The sequence below is a fragment of the Sprattus sprattus genome, assembly GCF_963457725.1.
Source record: "Sprattus sprattus genome assembly, chromosome: 1".
NCBI lineage: Eukaryota > Metazoa > Chordata > Actinopteri > Clupeiformes > Clupeidae > Sprattus > Sprattus sprattus.
Window position 1 is genome coordinate 36075425 of NC_137920.1, and position 15545 is coordinate 36090969.

Consider the following 15545-nt stretch of genomic DNA (forward strand, 5'->3'; position numbering starts at 1 on the left):
CCTGCGTAACTGCCGCTCTGCTGTGCTGTGTGAAAGTGAGGTGGGCCGCGGAGAGCTACACGCTCCGGTATCTGGATCACAGAGCCCCCGTAATGTGGGCCACTTGCCAAAGTGTTTAATGTTTACAGACAAAGAGTTTGGTGTAGGAGAACACACGGGGAGAGTATGTACTGGCACACAGAGAGCACACAAATACACAGAGCATAAAGGAAACGCACACACACACACAAACACACACACACTTCCACTTACGCACAATACACATAAAGAAAACAAACACACACACCCCTTAACGTACCCCCCTACCCCCCCCCCCCCCCCCCCCCCCCCCCCCCCCCACACACACACACACACACGCACACACACCTCCACTTACACAAAATAAAATGAACAAAACAAGAACAAAAGAGATGTAAACAAAGGGCAGAGGGGGAGGTGTGACCATGCAGAGAACAAGATAGAAATTACAAGCATATACACATTCAGTAAAACAAAGAACTAAAAACATGAATGAAGACAATGTACACCAACAAACACACACACACACACACACACACACACACACACACACACTCCTCCACTTACACATGATACAATGAGGAACAAAAGATAGATCTGGATCACACAGGGGTGATTCATTTGGCGACTCGCTAAGGTGTTTTGTAGGCAGAGGGGAAGGCGTGCAAGAGCATGCAGAGACAGAGAGACTGTGTACAAGCACACACACACATACACACACACACACACACACACACACACACACACACACACACACACACACACACACACACACACACATACAAATAAACATACACACACACACACACACATACACCCACACACAGTGAATTGGCAAAGCACCAAAACAGTTCAACCTGACATGTCCTACAGAAATACACACTCAGGTTCTCATTATCAGTGACACTAAAAGGCCCCTGTTCAGTCTCCCAGCTCCCTCCAGAGTGTCAGTGCAGACATGGTGACACCTAAGACTTGGACATTTCAGCCCTCACAACACAGTTCTGAGATCAGCACCAGGGAGAGACAGAGAGAGTGAGAGAGACAGGGGGAGGGAGAGGAGGTAGAGAAAGAGACAAATAGAAGGAAGGCGTCCAGGAAGAGAACGCGGGAGCCAAAAGAGAATGACTGAGCGGAATCAACTCAGTAAAACAATTATCTTCATCAAGCCCGGTTCAGGCAGAGGACAACAGCAGAGTTGTGTGCATTCACTCCAATAACTCCAATCCGGCCTGAAACCTGCTCCAGGTGAGGTCCCGGGCCAGCAGATGAGGCAGCAGTCGTGACCCTGTGACCTCCTGCTGATTGCAGGGACGCAGGCTGCTGACACACAGCTCTCCAGGTGGAACTACATGTGGTCAAGCGGGACTGGGGAATAAGTTCACTGAGATAACAGTACTGTGGTGTTTGCATGCGGAATCTGGTACGGAGCTCCAAGGTTAGGATTAAATCTATAGGTGTTTAGAGACTTAGCTGAAAAAGAGATATGGAAACACCGTTATCAGGGAGGTGAGGGGCTAAGGGAGTGTAGTATTCAGTATTCAGTGCGACACAGCAGGAGCACTTGATACAACTGATTAGGGGGGCATTTCTCAAGGGCGTCCTTGTGCAACAACCATGGAACTGAGAGCAGGAGAGAATGTTCAAAATTATAGGTAGTTTCTATCAATTCACATTTCATGTTTGAGGACGGAGCTCAGGTAGGGGAATCAGGTGTGGTGCTGTTAAGTCATTATGAAACCTGCAGCAAGAGTGAACACATGTGGTAAGACTGAGCACCCTAAACCCAGACCATGACTCCTCAGAGTGTAAGACTAGGCACCCTAAACCCAGACCATGACTCCTCAGAGTGTAAGACTGAGCACCCTAAACCCAGACCATGACTCCTCAGAGTGTAAAACTAGGCACCCTAAACCCAGACCATGACTCCTCAGAGTGTAAAACTAGGCACCCTAAACCCAGACCATGACTCCTCAGAGTGTAAGACTGAGCACCCTAAACCCAGACCATGACTCCTCTGAGTGTAAGACTAGGCACCCTAAAACTAGACCATGACTCCTCAGAGTGTAAGACTGAGCACCCTAAACCCAGACCATGACTTCTCAGCGTGTAAGACTGAGCACCCTAAACCTAGACCATGACTCCTTACAGTGTAAGCGTGTGAGATAATGCAGCCTCAGCCTCAGGCTCATCCTCATGTCCTCAGATGCTCAATGCTCAAGGCAGTGCTGGTAGGTTGAGAGGTGTGGTGGTGGTTAGCAAACTACCGCAATAGAAATGCCTGCACTTAGTGTGGATAACACTGTTCCTGAACATCTTCCCGGCTGCAGAGTTTGGTTTCGACCTTATGTATGTATTATCAGGAATATATTAACACTTATACCTTGGTGACAGGAAATATTATTTTCTGATTGGCTGGCAGGTGACCCCATATTCCTCTATAAAGGGACACCTAAAGTTTAATCACTGTTCTCAATGCTCTGGAAACTTTGCATGGTAACTATAACAACCACAGTTAATAACGTTTGATTGAAAGGTGCCAATGTTGCTGAGTCATTGAGTTCTCTGCCTCATCCAATATTTTTGTATAACAGGACACCTCGGCAGCCATTATCACTTACATCTCTCTAGAGACAGCCATAATGACATGTGGACTAAATATAGGTGGAAATGAATATAATATTAATAGCATTTGACATTTCTAAGCCAACACCCACACCTTCCGAAGGTGAGCCTTAAAGGAAGATAGAAAGTGTTTGGCTTCAAGTAGAGGGGAAAGTGGAGGGGTGGATCTTCCAACGCACCTCCAGTCCTTTTCCATGAGTTATATGTAGACTGAACTGAACTCGCTGGTGTGTTAATCACGTCTGGTCCCAAGAGACTAATTGCAACCCAAATACAGCTCCCTCGAACCAGCTGATCAGGCTAATTAAGGCCCTCAGTTGTATTACTACAGTAGCAGCAGTAGTACCGCAGAGTCTTACAATCAGATGTTTGATTTGGATGGTAACTAAAACCAGCGGCGATGTAGATGTCTCAGATACCCTGGGGCTATATTCTCTAACTCCAGAGTGTAATCAGGCTGATCCACTCTTTTGGAACTGCTACAGGGCTACTGGTTGGAAATAAAAAACTTGTGAGAAGTGACGTGAGATCCCCAAAGATAAATGTAAAGGGTCTTTCAGAGATCTAGGCAAAGTGCCTGGAAGGTGTTTTGGAAGTGGTCCCATTCATTCATTCATTCATTCAATCATTCACTTATTCACTCATTCATCCAATCATCCATTCATTCATTCATTCATTCATTCATTTGGAATAGTGTGACTAACTTCCACTTTCCGGGACAATCTGGGCAGCGGGATTCTCTGGGAATTTCACACTGGCCAGTCGTCCCATCTCTGACAGCTACGGAGAGAGAGGACATCTTAGTCTCGTAGAGTCAACCTCATAAAGATGCATGATGGTGTCACAGGGGCAACATGGCTGAATTTGATGGAGATAGATGACCTCACTCCCACTGCCTTCATGATGCATTATGCACTGGTTGTTATAACTGTGGAGCTAAGATGAAACAGACGAACATAATACATTAATCAAGACAAACTATATTCCGTAGTTGTCGCAACACACCGTGAGCTAGACGAGGGAGTGCTATGTTGTGGAAAATGAGAATCTCAACAGCATCTAATATTAGACCTTGTGTTGTCACATCATCCATATAACATGTTTCACAGAGCACGCAGATAGATCTCACTTTCAAGGTACCTGCCCTGTATGGAGAGCGAAATTAACCAGTCCAAGGAAAGACAAAGAAAGAGAGAAAGAAAGAGAGAGAAAGAGAGTAAGAGAGCGAGAAAGAGAGAAAGTGAGTTCCCAAATGATTTACTCCACCGAGGGAATCCTCGTACTCATTGGGACCGCAGTCATCACATTAATTGCTCCATTGGGTTGGCTAACAGGCCTCTCAGTAGGCAGGGGCGGCCAAGAGAGGAGGCTGGGGGAATGCACCACTACTACATCACGGAGCTCCTCTCCGACTGCCTCTCATTTCCCTAATGGAAGACAGAGAGAGGACTCCTACAGTCCCCACAGTGCCTGCACACAGCTCTGGGAGAAAGACATTGTGTATGCGACTCCACTACTAAAGCAGTGACAATTAAAAGTGTCTGGGCTTAACTACATTTATATATGTGTATATACTGTATATATATATATATATATATATATATATATATATATGTAAGTCCAGTTGATTGAGACAATGAGAATAATAATGTAACAGGAAAAAAATGATGAACTGAAAGGGTTTTATATATACAGTATACAGTATATATAAAACCCTTTCGGTTCATCATTTTTTTCCTGTTACATTATTATTTTTATTGTCACACTCAACTGGGTTTACTTATATATATATATAAGTAAACCCAGTTGAGTGTGACAATAAAAATAATAATGTAACGGGAAAAAAATATTAACCGAAAAGGCCGATGAAGACACGTTTGCTGCATGTTGGCCTCCGAACTCCGACTCTGAAGTGAGAATCATGTTTGATCGCCGTGCCAGTGCTCGCCCCCTTCGTTCCTCCATCATTACACAGGACCTTCCCTCTCACATACACAAGAGTACAAACTGCACGCTGAACAAAAGGCAGCAAAATAATAATAAAGGGAACTTGTTTTGCACAGGAAGCGTTAAGTGGGAAGTAGATGCAACTGGTGTGCCTTCAGGGCACTGGCTACGCCAACGGGTGCAGAGGAGGAAGAAGAAGGAGGAGGAAAAAATATGTCTGCATCAACTTGGCCTGGAGAGAATAATTGATGGTATGATTAAAGCACAGCAGTGGACTGCGAGGCCTGGGTCCTGGCATGCGGGCAGAGCCATAAAGTGGAGGAATGGAGTGGAAATGTGAGTTGACTTTAGACCTCATTGAATCTTGTCTCCCACCCTGTGCGCCCGCCACAGCGTGCTTAATTTGTTTTTATAGGGGCACAGGCTGCATTTATTTCCTCACATTAAGGGAATGTGCTCCACAAATCACGGAGTGTGAGCCCCATCTCTCACATCCCAGCGTTTTTCTTTTACGCAAGCTAGCGTCTACAGGCGGCCGATGTATCACGCTTGAAGGGCAGAACTGTTCCCCACAAACACACATGCGTATAACCATGGGAATCCGATTCTATTTGAAGAGCATCAGAAAAAAACTACAAGCACACACAGGCAACAATTTGTATGATAATGCCAGTCGATAAATAGAAAAAGAATAGATAGTATTAGATAAAGTAAATAGGGCTACATCTGACAAAAGGTCCAAAGAGCTAACCAACCTCTCCCTGCTGCCATGCTGTTCTGTAGAATCTGCTCCACCCGCACGGCCATTGATAGAGATTATTTCCCAACACTGTTAATGACTTAAGAATATAATAATCAAGTGCCTTGTATTAATATATTCCTTGTATGAATCATGTGCTTATGAAAGCAGGAGCATGGCTTTTCTCACTGTGTGTGTAACTAGAATATTAGGTGCCACAAAGTCTGCATATGAACAAGAGCATGTTTAGACCAGAGGAGATAAGAAAGGAACTGTGCTTCTTCCGACCTTGTGCAAAACTGCCATCCTTGCAAGACAGGGAGCCTCGGACGTGAGAAATCCACCACGTGGTTATCCCTGCTGAAAGCTAAACTTCTGACTATATAAACCTTGTGCGAAGGGTTTATCATTGCCTTCACTTTCACTTCACTTGTGCTGGGAGGGGAGCCTGATTGCAATTTTCTTTGTTTGTTTGTCTAATAAATATACTTTCATGCAGCTCCGGAGTCCTGAGGTAACTAGGGTGAATTTTCACCTATCAGCCATGTTGGACACGTTCTGGGTGATGGCCTGAATGCACTCCACCAGTCCTGCTGGCTGCATCCTGAGAGGTCAAAAAACAAAGCACACACACACACACACACACACACACACACACACACACACACACACACACACACACACACACACACACACACACACACACACACACACACACACACACACACACACACACACACACACACACACACACACACACACAAACAAACATAAATATCAACTACCAAGGAGATGTCACACAGGGCCGCTGCTATGTTCATGCAGGGCACACACTGTGCGTAGGAGACCAAGAGCACTAAGAAGCACCAAAAATAAATACATTCATATAAATCTAAATGGATAATAATAATCAACTGCCTACTATACTTATTCTTATATTTGACCACAGTAATAACATGAAGGATTGCGGTGTCCCCTCCTCTCTCCCTGTGGTTTGTTTTGATTGCACCTGACAACCCTCACAGTGACCATAAGAAGGCTAAAGACTACAATTTATGAAGGAAAATTGTGGAAAGGTAGACAGATACAGGAAAAGATTCAGGATGACTCTCTTGAATGTATGTCTGAATGTGTCAATACTTAAATTATTGGAACTTTAGCCTACTACACAATGCAAGCATACCGGGAAAGAAACATCCAAGTTTAGCTAGCTAATGTAAGCAAGCTAAATATCTTATAGGCTAAATCTAACATTGAGACAAATGTGCTATTTGAAATTCCTATGGAATAAAGAAGAGAATATCTATAGCCTGTAAGAGGAAGGCCTCATATACTGTATTTATTTATTTCTGTTGCATCCACATTTGCGTGACCTGTTTTATGTTATTGGTTTATATAATTTGTGCACAGAGCTTCACATTATTACTAAGAAATATTATAACTAATGTTTGGAGGATGGAATTAATTTCCTGTGTGCAGATTAAACGACTCCAGCGAGGCACAAACTCTGCTTCAGGACTCAGGTTAAACCAGTGAGTCAACTGTGTGGGCTGCTGGCAGAGATGGGGAGAGATGCACACATGCATGTATAACTTAAAGGCCCTGGGAGACGTGTACTCTGGCCTGGCTGAGGTCCGAGAGGTCGTCCAGGTTACTCAGGCACTTGGGGGCATAGAACACACCCACGCACATACAAAAAAAGGCCTGACCCCAAACTTCTAAGGTCCTTCAGTTCATAAAGTACATCAAGTTCACATGTGTCCGTCTTACATAATTAGCTAAACAAACTGAGGCAACAAACAGGCGACGGGTTAAAGTTATGGGAGACTTATGCGTTGAGTAGACCCTGAGGAAATCTAATCAGTCAGCCGGACTGCAGAGAAACACCGGTAAGCAGTTTCAAAAGCACTGCATCATGACTCCAGAGCAGAGCTAAGCATACCTGGAAGCAAAATACAACGCACCTGAAAGCACAGTGAATTCCCTGCAGCAAATAAATTGATCTGCAACTCAATACGCGCGTGTTACGGACGCTCATATTTTTGATGTTTATTTCTAGCACCCCCTGCTGGGGCAGTTATTGCTTTCACCCTTTTTGTCCGTCTTTTCCAGGCTGATTGCTGTGTCTATCAGGCGCACCTGGCGTTCCCTATTTAAGAGCCCAGTTCCCACCTGAGCGCTCTCTCTCAACCACCAACGGAAGGATTGCGTGTCTGGTCTCGGCTTCGCCACCGCCTCCGTTAAACCTTTTCAAATTCGCTCTCCTGCGTGAGAGCTTACCTTTTTTTGGCCTTCGGGTCTTTTGGTCTTGTGCGGGAATTAATAAATACCCCTGGTTAACTCTACCTCTCGCCTGGACCTCAATTCTTTGTTTAGTGCCCAAGGTGGGCCGTAACAGGAATTGATTGGGGGCTCAATCCGTGTCTTCTGACTTAGTTGTCATAAGATTTTTGAATTCGGCCTTTTCTAGTCTCGTCTCGTCGTAACTTAAATAGATTTTTGCGAGTGTACGGAACAAGGTAAGTGCATCCCGTTTAAGTAGAGTTCTACAGGAAGACCGACCTGTTTTTCCACCTTTTTTCGGGCAATATCTGAGGAGGGGGCTTTCGAGGCCCCGAGCTCAGTACGGCCAGAAGACTAGGTTCAGGTATAGAGTTTCCAGTTTAGGGAGGGGGAACTCTGCTGATCCGGTTAAATGCACTGTTCTGGTTACACTGCGTGTTCTGATTTGTTGCTGTGACTTGACTGACTTTTTGCGTGTTTTACGCTTTGTTGTAAAATTTCCGCGTTGCCCTTGGTAGCGCTTTGTTAAGGGGTTTTTGAGCGTTGCATTTTTGTGTGACGACTACGTTACATTGCTCTGCAGTGTTGTGTTTGTGCGCTGCTTGGTCAAGTTTCACCATAGCTTGATTTGCGGTACACTTCACCAGTGGTTTTAACGCCACTTCCTTAAGCTTTGCTTAATTCAGTAGCTACGGGCTGCTTCCGAAATCGTTTAGATTTCCCGTGTGTCGTTTGCGGGCGCACTTCTAGAGAACATTGGTCTAACCTAGGGTTAAATCATATTTTGTAAAAGGTAATTCAGTGTACGTGATGGCGTCTGTAAAAGAGTTTATTGAGAAACCTGATGTGGCGTTACTGAAACAGTTAACGAAGGATCAGCTGGTCGAGGTAGCCGCTCATTATAGTATTACTCTTAATTACGATGTACGGCGTAAAAAGCATACCACATTGAGTGCCTTAATTACTGGTCTAGTTGAGGAAGGGATCATTCCTAGATTAGATGAACCACTTGAGGATCCGGAGGGGTCGGATGATGCGTCTGAGGTACCGCCCACTGGAGCTGTCGGAGGCGAACCTCCAACTCCAAAAACTACTGCTGTCACAACTCCTAAAACTCAGAAAACTCGGGTAGCTTCTAAAACTCCCGTTCGTAGCAAGCAGGATCACGACCACACAATGCAAGAGCTGCGACTGCGTAAAGAGCTAGAGGAGTTAGAAGTTCAGAAGGAGGAGTTGCGGTTTCGCGCTCGTAAGGAAGAGCTCGCCTCGCACTATGAAATTGCTAAATTACAACTGGATGCTAGAAGGGAAGGCTTCGAATTTCCCATGCATCAGGCGTTCGATGTTGCAAAACATATTAAACTGGTCCCTCCGTTCAGCGAACGGGAAGTGGACCGTTACTTTGTCCACTTCGAGCGCGTCGCGACTTCGTTGTCTTGGCCCAGGTTTGCTTGGCCGCTCCTCCTCCAATGTGTGTTGGTAGGGAGGGCACAGCAGGTCTACTCATCACTTTCGGTAGAACAGAGTGCAGTCTATGAGGGAGTAAAAAGCGCCATCCTGCGAGCGTATGAGCTAGTACCCGAAGCCTATCGGTTGCGCTTCAGAGACTTTCGCAAAGCCGATAAACAGACTTTCGTGGAATTCGCTCGAGAGAAAGAGCAGCTTTTTAAACGATGGTGCGCTGCACAGAACGTGGGTGATTACGAGCAACTCTGTCAGCTAGTCCTGATCGAGGAATTTAAAAACTGTCTCCCCGACACCGTTGCTATGTATGTCAACGAACAAAGAGCTACGACCCTTGAGAAAGCCGCTGTTTTAGCGGACGAGTTCGTGCTCACGCATAAAGTAGGGATGCGCGACCGGCTGCGGAAGACTGAGACCTCGCACAGAGTAAGCTCGCTGTCTGGGGGTAGCCCACGCCAAACTGATCGTTTCCAGAGTCCGAGCTCCGACGTTAAGTGCAATTACTGCAAGAAACCTGGTCACCTAGTGGTGGACTGTCTGACCCTCAAAAGGAGAAACGCCAAGGGTACAGGGTTGATTGTCACTGAGCGAAAAACTTTACCGTCTGCGAGCAAGGGTGTCGAGAGTGATCAGTCGGAGGGTTACAAGCCATTCGTGCGCTTGGGCTACGTTTCGCTTTTAGGCAGCGGTAAACCAAAACCTGTCAGGATTCTTCGCGATACAGGCGCTAGCCAATCGATGCTACTAGAGGGAGTACTGCCCTTATCTAACAAGACTGCACTAGGGAGTAGCGTATTGGTACGTGGTATTGGTATGACTTTCATTCCAGTTCCTCTTCACAAAATCCAGCTCGAGTCTGACCTTGTCTCCGACTGCGTCGTAGTGGGAGTACGACCGTCTTTGCCAGTGCCAGGCATCGATTTCCTTCTCGGCAACGATATTGCGGGTGGGGATATTTGGGGAAAGTCTGCTAAGTTACCCGAGGTCGTTTCTGTACCACTGTCCTCTAACCGGGACGAGTGCGGTAAACTGTTCCCGAGTGTTTTCCCGTCTTGCGCTATCACCCGTTCGATGTCCAAGCAAACAGACGCGACCGGTGCCAATGTCTTTGATGATTTACAGAACACCTCTCTGGCAGATCTCAATTTGGCCCCGTCAAAAGTAACTGTTAAATCTAACATTCCTCAGTCCGTGCCGTCTACTGTAAGCGGTGATACGAAAAGTCATCAGTTGACTCAAACTGCTAAAGTTCCGATTTCCAGAGCGGAATTGGTTGAAGCCCAAACGAAGGATGTTACGCTCGCTTCGTCTATTGCGTCGGCTTATCCTTCCCTTGATCTTGTGTCGCAGCCTCAAGGCTACTTCTTTCGCGACGGGGTTCTGATGCGAAAATGGAAGCCTCGCAACGTCCCAGATGATTGGCAGGTAGTGTCGCAAATCGTCGTGCCTACTGGTTATCGAGGGGAAATACTCAAATTAGCCCACGACGCTGCTGCAGGACACTTAGGTGTCACTAAGACATATGATCGCGTCCTGCGTCATTTTCATTGGCCTGGACTTAAGAGAGACGTTCGGCATTTCTGTAAAACGTGCCATATTTGTCAGCTCATAGGCAAGCCGAATCAAAAGATTCCTCCCGCTCCGCTGTTTCCGATCCCTGTGATCAATGATCCATTTGAGCACATAATCATCGATTGCGTAGGTCCTCTCCCACGTTCCACTAGTGGTTACCTCTATCTGTTCACTATTATGTGTGCTAATACCCGCTTTCCGGAGGCCGTGCCTCTGCGGAAAATAACAACTAGAGCCGTGGTGCAAGCCATGATTAAGTTCTTTTCGCTCGTCGGACTGCCCAGGGTGGTACAAAGCGACAGGGGAACTAACTTTACTTCTCGTGTTTTCGCCCGAGTTCTCAAACAGCTCAAGATCGAGCACAACGTTTCCAGTGCATTCCATCCCGAAAGCCAGGGAGCATTGGAGAGGTATCACCAAACGTTTAAGTCAATGCTCAAGGCTTACTGTCTTGAACTAGGGGCGAGCTGGGAGGAGGGAGTTCCCTGGTTGCTACTGGCTTCGAGAGAAGTGGTCCAGGAGTCCACTGGTTTCAGCCCGGCTGAGCTAGTGTTCTGCCACACGCCCCGCGGCCCGCTGGCCGTTCCCAAAGAGGCCTGGTTAAATGAGTCCAACCCCCGAAGTGTGCTAGATCACGTCGGTGACATTCGGTCACGTTTGTTTACTGCGCGTGAAATGGCGAAAACGCACCTCCGAGGTGCGCAATCAAAAATGAAAAGGTGGTACGACGTCAAAGCGAAAGAACGCGTGTTTAAGCCGGGTGACAAGGTGCTCGTGTTGCTCCCTGTCCCTGGTTCCTCCTTGCAAACTCGTTTTAGCGGTCCATACACCGTCGAACGGAAAGTGTCTGATCGTGATTACGTGATCCAAACACCAGATCGACGCCAAAGCTCCCGTATGTGTCATGTAAACATGCTAAAACCGTACTTCGAGCGAGAAAGCGATACTGCGGCGCTCTCCGGGGTCCTGAACCCGGATCCTCCGCCTCCTAAAGTAACACCTGTTATGTTGTCGTCTTTGGTGGGAACCGAAGAAGATGACATAACAGACCCGAGTAGGTCTGTCCCTGTGGGCAGGCTTAGCAACTCTGAAATGCTTGCAAAACTCCCAGAGTTTTTGTCATATCTGTCGCCTAGTGAGAGTGAGGATGTCCAGCGGCTTATATGTGCTTTCGGAAATCTTTTCGGTGACGTACCGTCGCAAACGAATGTGCTCGAGCATGACATCGATGTTGGGTCAACTCCGCCGATAAAACAACATCCCTATCGGGTTAACCCAACGAAAAGGGCACTTCTGCAACGTGAAGTCGAGTACATGTTGAGCCATAACATAGCTGAACCCAGCACTAGTGCCTGGAGTTCCCCTTGCTTGCTCGTAGGTAAGTCAGATGGTTCTCTGCGCTTCTGCACGGACTATCGTCGAGTTAATTCTGTAACTAGGCCAGATTGTTTCCCTCTGCCTCGTGCGGATGACTGTGTAGACAGGGTGGGGGCTGCTGTCTATGTCAGTAAGTTCGACATGCTTAAAGGTTACTGGCAAGTCCCGTTAACCGCGCGCGCCAGAGAAATCTCCGCGTTTGTAACTCCCGACGCATTCCTAAGTTATCGCGTCATGGCGTTCGGAATGCGAAACGCTCCTGCGACCTTCCAGAGGCTCGTGAATATTGTGTTAAGTGGCATGTCTGGTTGTGAAGCCTATCTTGATGACATCGTGTTGTACAGTCAGACATGGTCGCTACACATGAGTCAAATGCGTGAGCTGTTCCAGCGGTTTTCCGATGCGAATCTCACACTGAACTTAGCAAAATGCGAGTTCGCGAAAGCAAAGATTACTTACTTAGGCCATGTAGTTGGTGGGGGTGAGGTTAGGCCAGTGGAGGCTAAAGTTTCAGCTATCCTGGGGTTCCCTGCGCCTGATGACCGACGCGGTCTGAGGCGGTTCTTAGGAATGGTAGGATACTACCGTAGCTTTTGCCAAAACTTTTCGTCCGTAGTCTCGCCTCTAACTGACTTACTCAGTCCTAAGGTTCCGTTTGTGTGGTCTAAAATGTGTCAATGTGCGTTTGAGACCGTAAAGGGTCTTCTCATTTCCGCACCCGTATTGCTAGCCCCCGACTTCAGTCGACCCTTTAACATCGCGGTCGATGCGAGTGACGTAGGTGCGGGCGCTGTCCTCCTTCAACGTGGTCCTGACGATGTCGAGCATCCCGTGTGCTACTTTTCTCGAAAGTTTAATCAACATCAGCGAGTATATTCTACTATTGAAAAGGAAGCACTTAGCCTCGTCCTCGCAATCCAACAGTTCGAGGTTTACCTCGGCTCGTCGTCGTATCCCATCACGGTCTACAGTGACCACGACCCGTTGCGCTTCCTCAACAAAATGCGCAACTCTAACCAACGCCTTATGCGTTGGAGCCTTATCCTCCAGCCATACGACCTCGAGATAGTGCATGTGCGCGGGGCAGATAACATCTTGGCTGATGCATTATCTCGTGGGCATTAGGTTGAGGGAAGGGGTTATTTCTTTTTGCTTCCTCTCTTGTGGTGTTTAGGCTTTGGTTATGGCCATTTGGGTTTATTCTCTTTAATTAAACCGTCCTTACGTGACGTGCCGGGAAAGTGTCCCGGGTAAACGCCTAATTTTTGTAAACATCTAAAACTTGTGTGTTTGAATGTGGATGTATTCCTCCTGTACCTGCAGCTAATTTATGTTGGCTAGAGCCACCATTTCGGTGAGAGGGTGTTACGGACGCTCATATTTTTGATGTTTATTTCTAGCACCCCCTGCTGGGGCAGTTATTGCTTTCACCCTTTTTGTCCGTCTTTTCCAGGCTGATTGCTGTGTCTATCAGGCGCACCTGGCGTTCCCTATTTAAGAGCCCAGTTCCCACCTGAGCGCTCTCTCTCAACCACCAACGGAAGGATTGCGTGTCTGGTCTCGGCTTCGCCACCGCCTCCATTAAACCTTTTCAAATTCGCTCTCCTGCGTGAGAGCTTACCTTTTTTTGGCCTTCGGGTCTTTTGGTCTTGTGCGGGAATTAATAAATACCCCTGGTTAACTCTACCTCTCGCCTGGACCTCAATTCCTTGTTTAGTGCCCAAGGTGGGCCGTAACAGGAATTGACAGGAATTGAGACGTGTACTCTGGCCTGGCTGAGGTCCGAGAGGTCGTACAGGTTACTCAGGCACTTGGGGGCATAGCACACACCCACGCACATACAAAAAAAGGCCTGACCCCAAACTTCTAAGGTCCTTCAGTTCATAAAGTACATCAAGTTCACATGTGTCCGTCTTACATAATTAGCTAAACAAACTGAGGCAACAAACAGGCGACGGGTTAAAGTTATGGGAGACTTATGCGTTGAGTAGACCCTGAGGAAATCTAATCAGTCAGCCGGACTGCAGAGAAACACCGGTAAGCAGTTTCAAAAGCACTGCATCATGACTCCAGAGCAGAGCTAAGCATACCTGGAAGCAAAATACAACGCACCTGAAAGCACAGTGAATTCCCTGCAGCAAATAAATTGATCTGCAACTCAATACGTGCGAGTCGATACGTGCTGTAATTTATCCAACAGGACGTTACGAGGCGACTAAACAGATTAGCACTGGCTAACGAGCCACTTCCTGTGAAACTTTCCCTCTCTCTGCTTCCCCCTTTACGTAAAACAAAGACACTAATTGTGAGGCACTTAGATGAAGCGTTAAATAGAAAAGGTCCCACACTGTCGATACAATTTCTGCCCTGGGATAAGACTAACTCCCCTGTGTTGCAAGCCAACTGAATGGCAAATGGAAGGACAGGAGGGAGAGGGGATGTTGGAGAGGGGCTTTTATAGAAGGGCTGGGAGATACTGGCCTTAAAAGGCCAATTTGACAGGAGAGCGTGAAGCGAGGCATTATGCTATGAGCTACAGGCCTGGGGTGACACAGGGTATGGCTAATGGGTAAGGCTCCAGCACCCCTGAGTGGAAACTCTTGTCTGGTGGGCAACTGAGAGAGTTAAACAGCTAAAATCCTCTCTCCCCCTCTTTATCGCTATCTCTGTCTCTGTGTGTTCTTTGTGTGTGTGTGTGTGTGTGTGTGTGTGTGTGTGTGTACACTTTGCATTAGCTCTCATGCAAAGGATTACCAGATGCAATGGCAATGACATTCATTGAAGCTGCAGTAATTCAATAAACAAAACAAGAGGAGATTTTACCAAATTCACGCTGACTACCAGTTTGAAGTCAGGGCCTTGTAGGAGAAGTCTACAAGAGGGGACTGAAACAAAAACTTGTGGCCCAGCTATTCAATTCATAATTTGACATTTTTGCTTCTGCTAATTGGACACACATGGAGATGCGTGTTAACATTTTTTAAAAACATGTATTTTTACACTTCCCAGGAGATATGTAACTAGTGGAAGATATGTACTACTGGAAAGGTCATATGCACACAAAGCATTTGAAATAAACATGCTATCATCCCAAGACGCCACTTTGCACGAGCTGTCTGTCTGGCTTTGCATGAGAACGAGGTTAGTTATTTTGATCACCACCATTTTTTAGCCCTGAGTGCACTATTAAAAAGCAGACAATCATTTTGTCCTCTCGGCACACATGGCCGGTCCGAGGAGCACCCGTCCTGACGGATGCCTCTCTGTCTTCAGGTCCGTGTCCTCTGCGTACGCAAGTCTGCCAAACGACATTGATTTCCCCTTTAGAAAGCCACTGGGTCCCACCGGCGGCGGGCTCCTTCTTTTATAACCATCTCCCTCCAGCGCCTCATTTCAGAGTGAAAATCCTTAATTATCATTTGAGTTGAACTAAATCCCCCTGGTAGTAGGAACTATTCAGCCCAGTCCCCCTTTCAACAGCTCTTCAAGAGAGTCCCCTCAAGTGGCCCACGGTGACCTT

General features: G+C 46.9%; 1 pseudogene across 1 annotated transcript in view; it reads right to left on the minus strand.

Moving 5' to 3' along the window:
* Positions 1-15545, minus strand: part of LOC308369467 (alpha-1,6-mannosylglycoprotein 6-beta-N-acetylglucosaminyltransferase B-like) — a 127530-nt pseudogene that overhangs the window by 78359 nt on the left and 33626 nt on the right. The window contains exons 7-10 of the transcript in view: positions 5865-5933; positions 5346-5386; positions 3348-3423; positions 131-170 (exon numbers count right to left, since the gene is read on the minus strand). The product of the transcript in view is annotated as an alpha-1,6-mannosylglycoprotein 6-beta-N-acetylglucosaminyltransferase B-like (transcript). The remainder of the gene's footprint in view (positions 1-130; positions 171-3347; positions 3424-5345; positions 5387-5864; positions 5934-15545) is intronic.